General features: G+C 47.3%; 1 protein-coding gene across 6 annotated transcripts in view; it reads left to right on the top strand.

Annotated features, from left to right (window-relative positions):
• Window positions 1-19,822, top strand: part of AXIN1 (axin 1) — a 212,175-nt gene that overhangs the window by 21,803 nt on the left and 170,550 nt on the right. The window contains exons 1-2 of one of the 6 annotated variants that reach the window (XM_039492174.1): window positions 817-967; window positions 1,183-1,334. The exons of 4 other annotated variants lie outside the window; for them this stretch is intronic. The gene's annotated coding sequence lies outside the window, so the exon portion shown is untranslated. Of the gene's footprint in view, window positions 1-816; window positions 968-990; window positions 1,335-19,822 lie in introns of those variants that run through there. One more of the 6 variants, XM_039492177.1, reaches the window with a different exon arrangement.

Below are 19,822 nucleotides of genomic sequence, written 5' to 3'. Positions count from 1 at the left end.
AGGTGCCACATGAGGGGAACAGACTGATGTCACAGGTCTTGAAGCGAGGCCTGTGAGTTCTCAACCAGCTGTCACATCCTGGCCACCACCTGAGGTCTGTTGAAATGGGGTAGCTGAGGAGCTAGCAGAACTACAGTTTGGTATCTTTTTTAAAAAATGAAATTACAAGTTTAATTAATAAAGATAATAGAGTTGATGTAATAAACTTCGTCGGATGCATCCGACGAAGTGGGTATTCACCCACGAAAGCTCATGCTGCAAAACGTCTGTTAGTCTATAAGGTGCCACAGGATTCTTTGCTGCTTTTACAGATCCAGACTAACACGGCTACCCCTCTGATACTTGTAATAAACTTAAGACTTTAATAAGGCATTTAACTTGGTATTGCACAACATTTTGATTAAAAATATTAGAAAGGTACAGAAGTCACATGGCCTATAATAAATGATTAAAAAATGGCTAATTGATAGGTCTCAAAAATTAATTGTAAATGAGGAATTATCATAGATTGGGTATGTTTTCAGTGAGGTCCTGCAGGGATCAGTTCTTGGCCTTAAGCTATTTAATATTTTTATCAAAGACTTGAAAGATAACTTAAATAATCAGTGTGATGGGATGTACCTGGGCCTTCGTTGCCCCCTGCTGAAGGCTCTATGGTCCTACTACACCCTGTCCCAGAAAGTAGCAGTGAAGATCGGTCCTCCAGGCCTGCCTAGAAAGGCTGCACAGAAGCAGCCAATCAGAACACAGTAGGCTCAGCTAAAAGGAGCTAAAGGGGCTGAGCCTGGCTGGGACCAGAGCAGCAGAGATGGGGATTCCTGGCCAGTGCCAGGATAGGGTCTAGTGGTATTTTGCACATAGGGAGGAGGAAGAGGATCTGAGCACTTCAGCCCTGAAGTCAGGGTGAAGAGAAGGGGGCAATGTTGGAAAAGGCCCAGGGAACAGCAGCTGTAAACTGGAGGCAGTGGTATGTGGCTGTTGTGTGTAGAGTCCCTGGGTTGGACCTGGAGTAGTGGGTGGGCCTGGGTTCCCCCACTGGCCACTGATGAAGTGGCCTAAGCCCCAAGAAGGGGACAATGCTTGTTTAGAAGCCTGAGTGAAGGGTAGGATTTAAAGGGCCCAGAGATGGGGCTGAAGATCCTGGTGAGGGCTGACAGTTTGTTGAACTCTTTGATACCCCAGAAGGGATTCATTCATTTTGGCTGTGTGACTTGGCTGGAGGATTGAGCCACCAAAGACTTACCTTGTGTGGTTGGCAACCTACAGGGGGTGCCAGGAATAGGGGGAAAAAGATTACAGCACCACACCCAGCTGATAGGAGGCACTCGTGAGAGGTGAGTGTCCTCCATTACAATCACTGATGAAGTTTGCAGATAACCCAAAAATTGAGAGAGTGGTAAATAATAGGTGCGGACTTCCCCTCTGCCAGGCATGCTATGCCCCTCCTGCCCTGCCTCTTCCCACCCCTGCACTGCCCTCACCCCACACCCATTCCATGCCTTCCCCAAAGTCCCAACCCCACCCTGCCTTTTCCCACCCCAGCCCTGCTGCCTCCCCTTCCCCCAAAGTCCCTGCTCCTACCTTGCCTCTTTTCCACCTCCTCCCCTGAGTGCACTGTGTCCCCCCTCCTCCCGGAAAGTCCTAAGCACTGCCAAACAGCTGTTGGGGGGGCGGGAAGTGCTGGGAGGAATGGGGATGTGGTGCACTGGGGGGGGAGGGGGAGAGAAGGAGGCGAGGAGAGTGGAGCTTGGCTGCTGGTGGGTGCAGAGCACCTGCTAATCTTTCCCTGTGGGTGTTCCAGCCCCGGAGCACCCACAAAGTTGGTGCCTATGCCTTTGAGAACCCAGAAAGGTGCACTTGGGAATTCCTTCCTGTGGGGTACCTGCAAGCCCTTTCACTCCCCCACTCTGGGGAAGACCTGAGAAAGGAAAAAAAAAAAAAGGAAATCAGCTGTTGCCACCAGCTAATTAAACATGTTCACAAACCTCTTAAGACACAAAATCCAGTCCTGTTCTTAAAAGGTAAATTTTATTAAAACCAAAAAGAGAGAAATACATTTGAACTCCCAGGCCATTGCTAGATTTTAAAAACCCACTTACAAAAATTAAGCATCAAGAATAACCTTCTTGAGGTCCAGCTTAAAGATTACCAGCAAAACAAAAGCATTTGGGGTTAGCACATTGGAGTCCACAAGCCATAAAGAAATAAGAGATAAACCTAATCCCATCTTCCTAGACATTTTGTGATCTACTTGCATATCTTGGGTTTCAAATGAGTAGCTTCTAGGTATGATCTGATGATTTTTTCATACCTGGCCCAAGCTCTTACAGCATAATTTGTGTCTCCGCTCTCTGGGAGAACAACACAGACAGACAAAGGGGAAGTTTTTCCCCAATTTTTAAAAAGTTCTAGCCTTCCCATTGGCTCTTTGGTCAGGTGCCCACTCCTTTCCTTTTACCTATGGACTTTTTAACCCTTTACAGGTAAAGCAAGTAGAGAACAGCTACTAAGAGGATTTTCTAGCTAACTGGCTGGCTGGGTGTCCATAAAAGGGAGCTACCCCCACCCTTTCATTTATTATAATTGGGGTCAATACAATAGTGGGTATAACCGGGTGAAATGCAAGGGCCTGTGGTATACAGGAGGTCATACTAGATGATCTAATGGTCCCTCCTGGCTTTATACTCTCAGGCTATCTGAACTGAGTCATTAGATTAAATTCTCTCCCCCTTATTTTTTTAATGTACAAGCAATAAAAGCATCACCCAACCCAAAGCACTACAGTTTTGTAGCTGAAAGTGCAAAGTTCAGGGTTAATTTCTTTAGGCTTCCAAAATGAAAATTGACAGGTCAGTTTCACTGTTTTTAGTAAGTTTCTAATCAACTTCACATTCTTATGAGCTAGCACAGTGTAGCAATACTGGGTTGCAGATGCTGCCAGGCAGTGTTTGTTTAAAATCGCTGTTACAATTAGACGTCTTTTACAATAGCATGAAAGTCTTACAGGTTTTTTAATTTTTTTAATTTATAAAACCTACATTTGGGACCAAATTTGACCTGAAAGTTCCTTTTAAACTATTACCAGAGGTTGCATCAGAGCAGATACAACTTTTAGATAATGTTTTCACCTCTTAGCTCAGATACTACTCCACAGCACCATCTAGTGAAGCTGCAATGCACATTAGAATGAAAATCCCAGAGCCTGCAATGTCACATTACATTCGTTTGTACAGTCAAATGTAGTGTCTCTGTAATTAAGAGTAAATGGGCATTTCTGTCATAAACCTGTTCCACTATCAATCTAATCTTAGAGCAGTACCTCATTAACCCACACTTCACTAATCCTCACACCCAGGGAGCAATTAAGACAGGATCCACAGACCAGGGCTTGGGCTGAGGGGAGGTCCATGAACCCACGAAGTTTGGATCCAGAGAAAGCTGGTATTTTCCCTCATCCCTGACTGGGATGGTTTGTGTAACTACCCAGCACAGTGTGAATTGCTAGTATTACAATCAAATATATGCATCAAAACTCACTTGCAGTATATGTCAGCCCTCGAGCTTCATTTACATCTCTGGAGTCTTTGTGCCAGTGAGGCTTGAGTGGCTGGATGGATCTGGAAAGCAAACCCTGGAAGGGATGCAAACACTTGACAAGAAAATTCATTTTCAAACTCAGGCAGATGTTTGCATACAGTTTTATAACCTAGCTACAGTAATCTCCCAACACGCACAGGCTTTGCATGTGTTCACTATACGCACAGGGTCAGGATACTTGGGTGCAATCTTTAGGCAAGTTAAACTAGGATAGTGATGTGACATGCTCATTGGCTGATCATTTGTATTCACCGCAGGTGAACCTGACAGCGTAATGCCCACACACCACTTACATCCCACTTAAATACTAAAAATAAGCCTTAAGTGGGCCTTGAGTGGCTCATAGAGCTTTGTAGGAGTGAATTTCATGCCAAGGTAGAAATTAAAGTGTGTATTAGAATTGGGCAGAAAATGTACACAGTCACTTCTGTTGGCTTAGCATATAAAGGGAGGGCACTTGGGTTTGGTGGAGCCTTTGGTAGGTTGGATCCAAGCCTTAGTTAGTCTTAAACCAGACCTGCTCACTCAGGGTGTGTCTACACAGAACACTGCAATACGAGGTGTGACTGCAGCAGTTGTAGACATACCTGGGCTAGCCCTCATCTAGTTAGCTGGAGTAACAATAGTACTGAAGTCTTGACAGCATGGGCTAACTGCTTGAGTATGTACCCAGGGGTTCAGGCGGGCTTGCATGACCCGCTCTGCCATGGTTTCCCTCTATTGTTATTGGAGCTAGTGAGATCAAAGCTACACGTGCTAGAGTCACACCTCTGGTTGCAGTGTAGACCTACCCTATAATTCATCCAAAATATCAATAGCCTCTTTCTACTCCTTCACAAAGCTGCATGCTGCACGTGCTGAAGTGAGGTCTCATATTAATCATGAAGATGTCATTATCTTTAAAACCTGACTATTCCCTGGTATTTACTGTGGGTGTAATAATAATGTGATAGACACTTGCAGTTTGTTTGAATTGCATAACTGAAGAAAGTACGTTCTGTGATGCACTGTCTTGTGGTATTTTGTCATCTACACTCTAATCCTGCAAACCCTTAAACACATGCTTAGCTGTACTCACAGGAGTAGCTGCATTTGATTCAGTGGGGTTATTCACATGAATGTAGTTACATACGTTCTAAGTGTTTGCAGGATCAGGAGCTTACTAACTTGCAAAATTCAGTAATTCACAAGGGATCTCCATGTCATTCACATGAATTAGTAAGCGGGTGCTGTAATATACATTTAGGATTTTAATTGCAAACTTCCAGGAGAAAAGAATAAAATATCAAAGAACAGTCCATTGATTTTAGAATGCAAATTTAGCTTTTGTTTCAAAGGGTTAGAAAACCTAACCAGAATAGCTATGGCTTAAAGATTTATCTGGAAATGGTCTGGGTTGGTTTGTGTTTTTCTGTAAGTAACCTCCTGAGCTGGAGATCTAGATTGTGAAAGTGACTAAAAACAGAAAGGGAAACTGACCAGTTTGACATCACTGTCTATACCTCTGAAAGATAAAAGCAAAGGAACAGCTTTCTGAGTGAACAGGAAATTAGATTTTGAAAGTTCTTTCAGTCTGAATCCTCTCAGGAGTTATCAGTGAGACAGGGAGGGAAGACTCCAGTTTTTACAATAGGTTATTTTTATATTGACAGGTCTACCTAGTCAACTTTAAGTATCCTGTGAAGCAGGTTCTCTCACTCAGATGTATCGATTTGTGAAAGGCAGCTGCCTCCTGCAAGAGCCAGTGAGACATTTGCTTTATTCTTTGCCTCTGATCTGGGTTATATAGCACTTAAAGTTGAAAGAGGAAGAGGCAAAGAAGGTCTCCAGTGAAGTGTTTGGCTTAAGTTTATATTGAATTTTCCCTCCAGTGTGGAAAGAGAAGGCTGTGTGACTTTAATATTGGCTGTCTGTTTAGGGTCTGATACTACAGGTGCCCAGTGCTGACATGTATCAAAGACCCCCAAACTGGCTGGTGCTTATAACTTTCTCTCTGAACGTCTCTATTTGCTTTCAGAAGTGAAACCTCTTGACAAGCTGTACAGTCTCCCCCTTGTATATCTCAGCTGTGCCCACGATGCCCAGACCTTTATGTCTGCATTAGCAGAGGTTGCTTTTGCCTGACAGACATGGGAGTCCTCACTGGGAAAGGGTTCTAAAGGAAGGGATTAAATTAGGCCTCATATGTAATTCTGCCAGAGGATAGTGCCCAGTACTAATGTAATATCGACAGACCCCAGTAGGTGGGATCAAACCTGGGGAGCTTAGTGTACGAGCCTCTACTGCATGAGCTAAAAGCCACATGGCCCTTAGTTAAGGGTGTAGCAGCCTCATGAATCTCTAAGTGGTCTCAGTGCCACTAGAGGGGACAGAACACCACACCCAGGAGGTGTGTGGGTTACACTAAGATCAGTGATACAGCAAATGGCCCCAGGATACTGCAGTCTCCAATGTGCAAGACCAATGCCCTGGGATGAGCAAACCTCTTGCGTGCAATGTTTAAGCATTAAAAAGAGAATCGATACAGTGCAGCGAAATCTCTGACTCTTGGGCAGTTTGAGAATGATTGATTCTCCTGGCCCTTTCATCTCCTTTACTGCATACGCAGAAAGGGGCATGCTGGTTTTTGCCAAGAAGCACATTGTCAGCAGGTGTGTTTGCAGCTGGAGCCACTCCGTGGGGGAGGGGAGCTGTTTTGGCTTTTGAGTAACCCAGCACAATATGGCTGGTCTAGCTGAACAAGAAACTGCAGCTGCAAATGCTGTGGCAAGCGTTCTGGTGCACAGAAAGCTTTGCAAGTATGCGTTTCAGCACACAGCAGCTCCCGGCTTCGGAGAGGATTCAGCCTGGAGCGAGTGTGTGATCAGAAGGGAAGCACTGCATTTTCTACCCACATCACAGACAGGGCTCCTTATCAGGAGCAGGGTAGGTCGGGTGCCATTTGTAGGAGCCAACAGCAGGGAAACTGGGAACACAAAGCAGGCCAGGGCCCCCTATAGGAACCAGAGTTGCAGAACATTGGATGGTAGGTGTGAACAAAAGGCCTTATGCACCACTATAGCCTCACTATTCCCCCAGCTTCTCTGGGGTTCAAGAAATAAGATCCTGCCTCTGCTCCCACTGCCTGGAGGAGTGTGTGTGTGTGTGTGAGAATTAGTGATGTCTTGTCACCAATGAAAAATGTCACTCTTTCAGCTGTAAGGAGAGGCAGCTATGAACGCACCCTCTGCCACCCTGTGCAGTTGCCAGTTGTACTGGCGTTGCTGCCCGAACATCCCCAAGCCATTCTCACAGTGGATGAGCCACCCTGAGCACTATTCTGGCTCTGCAAGGCTAAGGGTGGGTAGAAAACTGCAGTGAGTTACTCTTGAGTGAATGTCAGCAGCTCCGCCTCACCATTGGCAACTCTCACGATACCGTCACAAGTTCCACAATATTGCAGTACTCTCTTGGCATCTGGCGATCTCAAGAGCAGCTCCTGGCAGCTCAGGATTCCTGCGGGACACTGCAGTTCTGGTCTAGTCACTAGATGCTGTTGGCATTGGCCTGCAGTTCCGGCTGCTGTCCGCAGAGGCTGCTGCAGGGCTGATTCCTGCCGGTGCTGCTCCCCAGCAGCAAGCTGCCTGTGTGGGACATGGCCCTGGAGGCAGCAACAGAGACAGCTGCTACCTGCATGACCCCATATAGTGCTGTCCTGGAGAGGAGAAAGGAGTGAGCCAGGAGCTTGTGCCCTCTCCATATGGGGGTATGGATTGGGCACAAGCTCCTGGCTCACTCCTAGCCAAACATCTACCTCACATAGCACTCCAATGTGGAAGCCCACCTGCAACCTCACATGCCTGTCTGAGCAGTGGGCAGGGCAGGCAGTTACACCTGCTGGCCAGCAGAGATCGCTGTGGCACCTCTTCTCTCACTGCTCCCTCTGCTCTATCCCAGGCAGGAAAGACCCACAGGGCAAGGGATGGCAGTGGGAACAGGGCAAGGGGAGAGGCCCAGTTTAGTCCCAGGCTCTCTGCCCTCCCATCCACAGCCAATTACAATCAACTGCCCCAAGCAAAGACACCGTCTCAGCCACTACCCCGGTGCTGCCTCCCTTAACACCCAAACCAGCACTAAAGCAGCTGCCACTCCCCACACCCCCACATTACACCATTCCAGGCCCCAGCCACCACCCTGTCCCTCCAGCAGCCCCCCCCATTCCAGCTGCAATCCTTGTGCCCAGCACCCCTTACCGTCCCTCAGTGCCTGCAAATAAGCACATCTGCCACAGTCAGCTGATGAACACCCACCCCATCACTCCCAGCCATCCAAGTGTCTCCCCTCTCAGCTACCCCCAACAGATACCGGCTTTCCCTAGCCACCACGTTCAAGGTCTGTGTAGCTCCATGCCCTGCCCCCACCACTGCTTTGGGCTGGGTGTGTTGACTTTAAGCCAGAATTGTACATAATAAATTCATAGAGTTTAAGGCCAGACATGACCATCAGATCATCTAGCCTGGCCTCCTGGATAGTGCAGGTCAAAGAACCTCGAACGTTTACCCCTGCATAGAGCCTAATGACTTGTGTTGGGCCAAAGCTTCTTCCAGAAAGATATCCGGTCTTGATCTGAAACCATCCAGAGACTGAGAATTCACCACCTCTCTTGGTAGCTTGTTCCAGTGCATAATCACCTCACTATTAACATGTGCGTTGTATTTCTGACCTGAATTTGTCTGGCTTCAGCTTTCAGACATTCGCTCTTGTTCTGCCTTTCTCTGTTAGAATCACGAGTGCCTTAGGACCCAGTATTTTCTTCTGTAAAAGGCTTTGCTCACCACAGAAGTACTTTCTTGTGGCCAGGGGCGGGGTAGCAGCTGACTCCCCATAAAGTGCCCCCTATTGACAGTCACTCAGTTGCGGCAGTGTTCTCTTCTCTTCCCACAACTTGGCCCTCCAGCCAGGTCATGCTCTAGTCCCCCACTTCCGGGGTACCAGAAATTCCAACCTAGCAATAGTCCAATGACCTTCCACCTCTCTCTGGGCAAAGTGGTCCTTCCTCAGTGGCAGGTAGGGGAACCCAGGTCTTCCCTCTACTCGGGGGTCCATCCCAGGGAAGCCATCTGGCAGCCAAGGCCTACTCCCTCTGACTGCTTGCTGCCTTCCTGGACTGCTTCCTCCCTTGTCTAACCCCCAGAGACTGACTGCAGACTTTCTTCCTGTAGCTCCTTTCTTTCTTTTTTTCATGGTGAAGCAGATTTGACTGAGTAATCTACAGCTGCCACCCGCTATAATTCCTAAATAATCCGTGGCTGAAATTATCTCACTCTGCCCTGTATCCTTCAGGTAATGTAACAATGCCTTTCTAATATTACCCCATTTCCCCAATATTTTAACTAAATAACATAATGTAACTTTTGTTACCTTAAGATGTTTGAATCCCTCAGAAAGCTGTTTCCCTTCTTTATCAAAGCCCTTACATACCCATAAAAGCTGATCAATTGTTTCTTCTATTTATTTGACAAAGACTTCTGTTTAAGCCACAATGGCCAGTTAATACTCTAAATAAAATCACTTCACTTTTCCTATCCATCCCCTGAAGTATGTCATAATCCTCAACTCTGGGGCACAATTCAAAAAAAAAATTTCTCTTTTTTTCATTAATCTAATATTTTTTGCTATTCCTCTTTTAAATTTTTCTGTATAACACTTTTTAATTGCTGATTACTCAAGAGTATTTCTGTGTCAATATTTTCATTTCTTACAGCATTTTCAACTGCCTTCTCTGTCATTTCTCTTTTGGACCCATTTGTATACATTTGACAAAAACAACTCTACTTTTCATCTATATACACTTCACTTTTAATACTTTGTCCCTTTTTTACCCTTAAGTTTATAAAATGCATCTAAATCCACATTTGGATATGCAACTTTCCATCTACAACGAATTATCCCATAACCAAGAATGTTGACATCATTTACTTTTTCCTTGTCTTTCAGTTATTGCATCCACACTTTAACTTGAATGGCATGTGACATTCTAACATAGTCTGCTATAGTTCACCTATCAGATTCTCAACAGTCCTTATATATTTGTTTGGTACTTTCATCATTGCAATTCTCATTAACTTTGGCCTGGAAAGTTAGGTCCTGTAGTTTCATTGGTAATGTAACTAACATTTCACTAGAAGTTTGCCATAGCATGCATATAGGTGCTATAATAAATGCACAACATGCAATTAAAAGTGCCTGGGCTTTTATTAAATCTGATCTTTTTAAGTTTCAATTTTGATGCTGACCCAAAGGTGTGGCAGCTATAGTTAATAACCAGTTTGATTCAGGGTCTGTGTACTATCAGAAGCATTTTCTTATCCACCCCCCAACTGGTCCTAGCAAGACTTTATGCAGATTAATTCTTCTTGTGCATTTATCTTTAACATAGCTTATATGATCTTTCCAAAGTAATTTAATATCAGATATTACCCCTAGGAATTTAAACCTTTTAACTGTATCTATTTGTTCTCCATACAGATACAGTTTACATTCCTTTGTAATTTTCCTTTTTGTAAAGATCAATCCTTTGGTTTTGGCAATGGAGAACTTGAACTATGCAGTGCCCCAGTCAAAGATCTCTCCTAACTCTTGATTGATTCTCTTTTCTGCCACCTCAGTATTACTGCTCCTAACCCACAGAGCACAATCATCTGCGAATAGAGTGACACCTGCCTCTGGCACTTATTCATTTTGGGAGATCGTTTATCATAATAAATAAGGTTCGGCTGATAACACTTCCCTATATTATCTATCATCAACATAACTTTCCCAGCTCTGACTTGCATGGTCCTTTTACTCAAAAAGTCTCTACCTATACATTCTTTCTCTTATCCCTAGTGTACCTACTTTGTACAACAAGCCTTCCCTCCAGAGCATGTCATACACCTTTTCAATATCTAGAAAGACAGCTATCATGCAACCTTCATGCCTCATGTATTTCATCTTCTAATTTAACAGTGTGATCAATGGTGCATCTTCCTCTCCTAAAACCACCTTGTACCTTATCTATAATACCATTGTTTTCCAAATAGGCAACCGATCTTCCATTCACCATTCTCTCCATAGTTTTACCCAGACAGAACATAAGGGCAACAGGTCTATAAGCATCCACTTGTTTGCCTGATGTTCATACTGGAATTACGTCTGCATGTTTCTATCCTACCAGTAGCACTCTTTTTTTTTCTCCATATAGTATTATATAATTCCAAGCGAAACTTCAAACTGCCTTTAGAGAGAGATTTAAATATTATTGTGCATATTTTATTTTAGCTGGGGATGTATTCTTGTTGATGTCAATAGCTCATCTCAAATTCTCACATAAAAATCCATTCTTTCAGGACAGTATCTTCATCTTTACCTCACCTAAATAATAGTTCATGAGTCCCTTCAATTAATTGTCTTTTACTCTCGCAAAAACCTGCACTTTGATTTTCATCATTACTCACCTCTCTGAAAGTTAAAACTATTCTGTTAAAACTTCTGCTTTCTCATTATCAGAACTTCTAACAATTTTATTGATGGCAATAAGAACTTGGATGTGACTACTCTTAGTCTGAATTCCATTCATTTTTTTAAATTTGCCTGTATATTTCTGTTGTCTTATCTTTCTTCCACCTACAGTGCTTTCTCCAACTGTTTTTGTTTGTTTGTTTTGTTTGGTAAATCTTTGTGTGATTGCCTTATCTTAGATCTTTACTATTTCCCATTTGCAGTATCTGCTCTTATAAATCCCAGGTCTAAGAAAGAAAAACTACCATCTGCTGCATTAAATTTAGTTGAGGTGCCATTGTTTAAAACCACTAGATTGTTTTCATCAATGAACTTTTCTAAGCATGTGCCATTGTTATCAGTTGCCTTATTGCCCCACTTTTTATTATTATTGTGGTTAGATGTTGATAGATGTTTGGCTGTGCATGTGTGTTCCCTCTGTGTGTCGCCGCAGTCCTGCACAGACAGCTGGAATGGCAGACCTTGAGTGAACCGCCCAATGACCACAAGATCTGTTGAGGGACGAAGGCACCCAGCCAGGTTTATTGTTGACAAAGCATGGTACTAGTATCCTGCAGACTGTACTGGACCATTAATACATGTATGCCTGTAACAATGGACCAGCTCAGTGAACAGTGGGACTTTCCGTTCCTCCCTAGGTCAGACAAAGATATTCCCTCTGAGATGCATCTTTATACCCTGATACAAACAAGTTAATACTGTCCCCTGACATAGTTACTGTAGTTACTGCCCCTGATGTGGCTAGTTATCACTTATCACCTTGTACATGTTGGTTCGATCAAAACATCTCTGTTCCATACTGTCATCCTGAACTAATCTTTTAGGAGGGGTCAGTGTGTTCCTGTTATTCTTGGGGAATGTTTTTGTAACATTCTTGATATAGGGATGATCTGTTACCACTTGATATCTGGATGTGTTTGCGTGAGTGCACCGTGGCTAGCACTTCTTAGGAACATGTATTTCTGCAATATCAGCCCTGTTCTTGCAGATTCTGTGAGCAGGTCTTGCCTCATATGAGGCCTCTAATAGAAAAGCTTATGTCTCAAGCTCTCTTCCTACCACAAGTATTATCATTACTATTATTGGGTCACCACATATAATATAAGATCTTTTTAGCATTCTGCACTATTTCTTATAGCTCTGAACTTTCTAATTTCCCACATAGGTTATAAATATTATAAATTCTTAAAGAAAATATAATGTCTGCATTGGGATCTCAATAGCATTATATGCTAGGTTTGCTTCTTCATTCTCTATTGCAGTGGTCACCAACCGGTTGATCATGATCAACTGGTTGATCCTGGACACTCTCCCAGTTGATCATGATCTCTGGTGGTGTAGTCGGGCTGCCACTAAGGCAGGCTCCCTGCCTGCCCCAGTCCCACAGCACTCCAGGAAGTGCCCAGCATGCCCACTGCGGCCTGCGGGGGAGGGGTCTCTGTGCGCTGCTCCTGCCTGCAAGCACCACCCCTGCACCTCCTATTGGCCAGGAATAGGGAACTGTGGCCAATGGGAGCTGTGGGGGTGGTGCCTTCAGAGAGGGGCAGTGTGCAGAGCCACATGTCCCCCACCCTCAGGGGTTACAGGGGCACGTTGGCCCCTTCCAGGAGCAGCGTGGGGCCAGGGCAGGCAGGGAGCCTGCCTTAGCTGCGCTGTGCTGCTGACCAGGAGCCGCCTGAAGTAAGTGCTGCCTGGTGGGAGCACTCACCCCAACCCCCTTCCCAGACCTGGCACCCCATGCCCCCTCCTGCACTCCAAGCCCCTGCCCCAGCTCTGAGCCCCCTCCCAGAGCCAGCACCTTATACCCCCTCCTGCACCCCAACACTCTGTGCCAGCCTGGAGCCCCCTCCTGCACCCAAACTTCCTCCCAGAGCTTTCACCCTTCTCCTCCTCCTGCACCCCAACTTCCTGCCCCAGGCTCAGCCCGGAACCCCCTCCACACTGTGAACCCCTTGGCCCCAGCCCAGAGCCTGCACCCAACCCCAACCCCCTGTCCCAGCCCAGTGAAAGTGAGTGAGGGTGGGGGACAGTGAGCAACAGAAGTGGGGGATGGAGTGAGAGGGCACGGCATCAGGGAAGGGGTGGGGGAGATCCTGGGTTGCCCTTAAATTCAAAAAGTGATCTTGGACGTAAAAAGGTTGGAGCGCACTGCTCTGTGGCTCTGTACTTCAATCTTTCCCTTGCGAAACTACAAACGCCTCCTCCTCTGCCTAGTTTTGATCTTGCCGAAAGGCGATATACCTTGGAATTTTAAAAGAAAGCTTTTCAAATAACCATGTTTCCAGGATACATTTGACATTTGGTTTAGTTTTTATTTCCAGGATATTTGCTTTTAGTTCTTGCCCACATGCTATCAAACTCTGCGCACTCCAACAAAAGGTTGAGATTCCCAGACTAGTCATATTTTACCATTAACCTCATTCAAAACCACATGAATACAGTCCATTGACAGATTGCTAAGGGTATGTCTACACTACCCGCCGAATCGGCGGGTAGTGATCGATCTATCGGGGATCGATTTATCGCGTCTAGTGTAGACATGATAAATCGATCCCCGATCGCTCTGCCGTCGACTCCGGAACTCCGCTGCAGTGAGAGGAGGAAGCGGAGTCGATGGGGAAGCGGCAGCGGTCGACTCGCTGTCGTCCTCACGGCCAGGTAAATCGACCTAAGATACGCCAATTTCAGCTATGCTATTCGCGTAGCTGAAGTTGCGTATCTTAGGTCGACACCCCTCCCCCCCCACCCAGTGTAGACCTAGCCTCACATACAGGTATTTTTCGGCTCCCATTGCTATAATTTGCATGTTTGCTGATCTTTTCCCCCATTTGTGATGTGCAATTTATCACTTCTATCACAAATGTGATCAACTTTTTTTTTTACTACTAGTAGATCATCCTTTCACAGTGTTTATTGCATTTTTATAGGATGATGCTCTGTCCACAGTTCCTCTTTTTTCTGTTCTGATTTTCTCTTCCTTCTCCACCTGATGCTTTGAGTCTCCTTACAGCTTCAGCATAAGAAATTTTATTAATATTCTTTCTCTCTTTAGCTTGCCTTGCTGCAATACACCCTCTATATGATGACTACTGCAGTTACTACATTTGAACTCTATCCTTTTCTATGAATTTTTCACAAGAACGCTCTCCCCCACATTTACAGCATCTTGTTTTCCCTTTAACAACAGCTGCTACATGCCCGTATCATTGGCACTTACAACACCTGAGGGGGAGCAGGGGGAGATTTATAGCTTAGTTCTAAAGATAGTGTAACTTTCTCAGCATCCCTCCCTTACATGTAATCATCTCTGCTGTTGGTGGCTTGCTTTCTCTTCCTCGTTTACTAATTACTGCAGTCACCGATTTACTAACATTTTATCTTCTCCTCTTCAGGGCCGTCCTTAGACATATGCAGCATACGCAACTGCATAGGGCACCATGAAATTTGAGGCACCAAATTGCCCCAAATTTCATGGTGCCCTAGGCAGATGCATATGCTGCATACGTGGCAGCACCAGCCCCGGCAACCAGCCTTATCCCTTGGCCGGCCCCCCCTGCAAGGAGCATGGTCGTCCCTAGGGGGGTGTGGGGCCTGAACAACTCCCTCCGCCCTGCCTCTTACCCTTCCCTCCTGCTCCACCCCCGCCCTGCCCCCATTCCACCTCTTCCCCCAGCATCCCCGCACTCACGGCAGTGCCGGGAAACGGAGCAATCCAGCCCCAGCCCACTCTACTCCACCAGCTTCCAGGCGCGGCGCTCTGCTTCCCACCGCTGGTGAGGACGAGGAAAGGATTCCCCCCCTGCACTCACCGGCAGCGGGAAGCAGAGAGACACAGCCCCAGCCTGCTCCACTTCACTTGCCCTGGCCCCAGCCATGTCGCTTGGGTTGGGGAAAGGACCGTCTCCAGCTCTCACCAGCAGCAGGAAGCATGGGCGCCAACTTATATGGGCTCGTGGAGCTAAAGCCTCAGGAATATTCACAATCAGGGGCTCTGCTCCACCAATATTTGGAGCTAGGTTTCGCCCCTTTAAATCCCAGCTGCAGCCGGGAATCAGAGGGCTCTGGGCTGCCCGCTGCGGCAGGGAGCCCAGAGCCCTTTAAATCCCAGCCGCGGCCGGGAATCAGAGGGCTCTGGGCTGCCCGCTGCGGCAGGGAGCCCAGAGCCCTTTAAATCCCAGCCGCGGCCGGGAATCAGAGGGCTCTGGGCTGCCCGCAGCCGCGGGGAGCCCAGAGCCCTTTAAATCCCAGCCGCGGCCGGGAATCAGAGGGCTCTGGGCTGCCTGCAACCGCGGGGAGCCCAGAGCCCTTTAAATCCCAGCCGCGGCCGGGAATCAGCTGCCCGCAGCAGCCGGCAGCCCCGAGCCCTCGGATTCCCGGCCGCGGCTGGGATTTAAAGGGCTCTGGGCTCCCCGTGGCTGCAGGCAGCCCGGAGCCCTCTGATTCCCGGCTGCGGCTGGGATTTAAAGGGCTCAGGGCTCCCCGCGGCTGCAGGCAGCCCAGAGCCCTTTGAATCCCAGCCCCTGGCCGCTGATTGCCCCCTCCCCAGACCCCTGCCCCAACTGCCCCCCAGAACCTCCACCCCCTATCTAAGCACCACTGGTCCTTGTCCCCCGATTATCCACTCCCGAGACAACTGCCCCTAACTGCCCCTTGGGACCCCAGCCCCTATCTAAGCCTCCCTTCTCCTTGTCCCCAACAGCCCCCCTCCTGAGACCCCACCCAACTTCCCCCCAGGACCCCACCGCCTACCTGTCCCCTGATAAACCCCCTGGACTCCCATGCCTATCCAATTGCTGCCTGTCCCCTGACTGCCCCTCCGAACCTCTGCCCCATCCAACCCCCCCTGCTCCTTGTCCCTTGACTGGCCCCTGGAACCCCCTACCCCTTCTCCAACCTTGTAATCTTGTGGCACTGACGCGTTGTAGCTTCATTTTATATCGGCTTACAGGGCGGGAGCGGGGGGGCACCACCATTTTGGGCCCCACCAAAAATTATACAAACCTGCCGCCTATGGCGGGAAGTGGAGCACCACGGCTGGGAGCTGGCAGAGTACAGTGGGCTGGGGCCAGGCTGCTCCACTTCCCACTGCTGCCGGTGAGTGGGGGATCCCTTCCCCCAAGTCCCCTCTCCTGAGCAACACGGCTGGGGCCGGGGTGAGGGAAGCAGAGCGGTCTGCTCCCAGCCCCCTGCTAATCCCCTGGGCCACTCTGGGCCTGTGGGCCCCCCAAAAGTGGCCCCCCCACAGACCCTTCGGGGGGAGGCCTGGGGCCCCACACAATCCCCTCCTCCCCCATGGGGGGCTGCGTAGGGCACCCAAATGACTAGGGATGGCCCTGCTCTTATGCTTTTTATTCTCTCCTCATTGGGCAGTTCTAATGGCAGTCCATAGACTACCCGCTTTGTTTCAGTCAAATACTTTGGTAGCTGGCAACTTATTTTAACTTTCCCTAGTATTTTCATTGTTAGCAGTTTATCAGCCTTCTCTTTGTTTTCACATTCAACTAAAAGAACCCCATGGTGCAACCTACTGGCTTTTACTGTATTCGCTATGCTTTTTTTCAATCCAGTCAGCTACTTTCACAGGGTTAACATCTCTCTCTTATTTCTTTGGCTAGGGATCTTACAGTTATAACACTCTGGTTTATTTCCTTTCTCAGCTTTGCTTTTTTGCCAATATTGTCATCTGCTTCTACTCTTATTTTTTGTTTCTCCCCCTCGCTTCTCCCTCTCCAATAGACTCTTCTTCAGCTTCCAGAGTGACTTCACCTGGAGGTCAGACATTAGCCCAGCCCTTTTCTGTTACAAACTTCCAGGCTTTATAATCACAACCCACCCCCTTCCCAGCTGGGCTTCAATATGGATGCATCCTGGCTTTCTCTCTCTTGCAGGTGCTGCCAGGTATGTTAATTGGCCTCTCAGGCCCACATAAACCCCTTCAGGGCCTTTGTGGTGTACACACCTTATCCATCTCCCCACAAAGGTTCTTATACACTGTAATCAAGTCCCCTTTCAATCTTCTTTTTGACAAGCTTTCACTGTAAGGCATTTTCTCCAGCTCTCCTGCAGTTTTTCAACTGCATTTTAAAATGTGATCCAAATTCCTCCAGATCCTCCTCATTATTTTCCACACTGCCAATCTTTATGTCATCTGCAAACTTGATCAGCAGTGATTTCATATTTATTTCCAGATCATAGATGAAAAGTGGAACAGCATCAGGCCTAGTACTGACCCCTGTCAAACCCCACTATCAACACCCACATTGCATGCTGACCCCCTTCACAACTACTTTTTCAGCTCTGTCAGTTAGCTGCCAGTTCTTAATCAATTTAACACATGCTTATTGATATTGTATACTTTTTTAATCGGACTGCCATGTGGTGCTAAGTCAAATGCCTCACAAAAGTCTATGTTATTTGCATCGATGCAGTTACCTTTATCATCCAAACTTGTAATAGCTCGTCAAAGAATGAAATCAGAGTTGTTAGACAAGACCTACTTTCGATAAAGCCATGTTGACTGGCATTAATTCTATTCCTATCCTGTAATTCTTCACGAATTTAATCCCATATCAATTTTTCCATTCTTTTTTTGCCTGGGATTGACATTGCATTGTTACATGCAAATTAGCTAATTATGTAATTTGCACTGAATGGCACACAGGCAGTTGCCCTAAACACCACATTTATCCTCTCCATCCCTGTGCATCTCTTCATCTCCTAAAAGGAGAGGCAGGAGAGAAAGCAGGGGCACTGTCCTGGGAGGGAGCTGGGCAGGGACCAGAAATGCTGTCCATAGGATGGAGAGTGCTGGAAAGGGAACTGAGCCCATTAGTGGGAAAGGAAATAACTGCAAGGCTTGGGATGGGGGGCAGAAGGGAGAATTAGACAGAGCCAGTGGCCTAGTGGGGAGCAAGATGGAGAAAGGGAAACTTCTCTGGGTAGAGAACACTAAACTGGGAGGAGTGGCAGATATGCTGGAGGGTAGGGATAGGATACAGAGGGACCTAGACAAATTAGAGAATTGGGCCAAAAGAAACCTGATGAGGGTCAACAAGGACAAGTGCAGAGTCCTGCACTTAGGACGGAAGACTCCCATGCACTGCTACAGACTAGGGACTAGGGACTGAATGGCTAGGCAGCAGTTCTGTAGAAAAGGACCTAGGGGTTACAGTGGACGAGAAGGTGGATATGAGTCAACCCTTGTTGCATTTTGGTCTATATAAGTAGGGGCCTTGCCAGCAGATCGAGGGATGTGATTATTCCCCTCTATTCAACATTGGTGAGGCCTCATCTGGAGTATTGTGTCCAGTTTTGGGCCCCACACTACAAAAAGGATGTGGAAAAATTGGAAAGAGTCTAGCGGAGGACAACAAAAATGATTAGGGGGCTGGAACACAGGACTTATGAGGAGAGGCTGAAGGAACTGGGATTGTTTAATCTGCAGAAGAGAAGAATGAGGGGGGATTTGATAGCTGCTTTCCCCTACCTGAAAAGGGGTTCCAAAGAGGATGGATCTAGACTGTTCTCAGTGGTACCAGATTACAGAATGAGGAGTAATGGTCTCAAGTTGCAGTGGGGGAGGTTTAGGTTGGATATTAGGAAAAACTTTTTCACTAGGAGGGTGTTGAAGCACTGGAATGGGTTACCTAGGGAGGTGGTGGAATCTCCTTCCTTAGAGGTTTTTAAGGTCAGGCTTAACAAAGCCCTGGCTGGGATGATTTAGTTGGGAATTGGTCCTGCTTGGGGGTTGGACTAGATACCTCCTAAGGTCCCTCCGACCCTGATAGTCTGATTCTATGATTCTAGAGAGCAAGTTTGGGGGCAGTACTTAGGGGAAAGAGCTGCTGAAAGCCCCTGGAAGAGAGCAGGGGAAGGTGTAGGGTATCTGCTCAAGAAGGACCCTTCCTGCCAGTGAGAAGTGCTGGATGAGGGGCCTGCCATGTGTGTAGGTTTTATATTTCAGATTACATTCCCTGAAATGTGCCTATGTGCGTGCGCATACACACATGCCTACGCATACCTATACATGTGCACTCCCAGGCACACGTGTGCATACACGCAAAGGGGCGATTCCTCTTGGGAATTCAAACATCAGAAAACAGACCCTACACATCAAATCTCTCTGTTTCTAAGCCACTCATGATTTTGGGGGCGCTATCACAGGATTTTTGAACTTTTAGGTTTGGCAACACGGGAACGTGCCCAGATAGCTGGTTTGCTGAGTCAGAATGGGACTTTTGTATAGTCATTTTTCAGAGAAGAGTCACATTTTAAACAGGAAAAGCTTTATTCACTCTAAGATTGACAACTTTCTAAAAGCACAAACTGAACATGCCTGCCCGCCCCTTCTCTGAGGCCCCACCCTAACTTGCTCCATCCCCCACTCCCTCCATGCTCACTCTCCCTAAGCCTCTCTCACTCTCACCCCAGGCTGGGGCAGGGGGTTGAGGTGCGGGGTTCCGGCGGCACTTACCGCGGCTCCCAGGAAGTAGCTGCCAGGTCCCTGCGGCCCCTAGGCCCATGGGCATCCAGGGAGGCTCCATGCATTGCCCTTGTGCCCGCAGGTGTCGCCCCTGCAGCTCTCATTGGCTGGGAACCACGACCAATGGGAGCTGTGGTGGCGGCACCTGCAGATGTGAGGGCAGCGCATGGAGCCTCCCTGACTGCCCATGGGCCTAGGGGCTGA

The sequence above is a fragment of the Mauremys reevesii genome, linkage group 10, assembly GCF_016161935.1.
Source record: "Mauremys reevesii isolate NIE-2019 linkage group 10, ASM1616193v1, whole genome shotgun sequence".
NCBI classification, from domain to species: Eukaryota; Metazoa; Chordata; order Testudines; family Geoemydidae; genus Mauremys; species Mauremys reevesii.
Note: the sequence above shows the minus strand (reverse complement) of the source record. Positions and strands in the feature narration are given on the sequence as shown.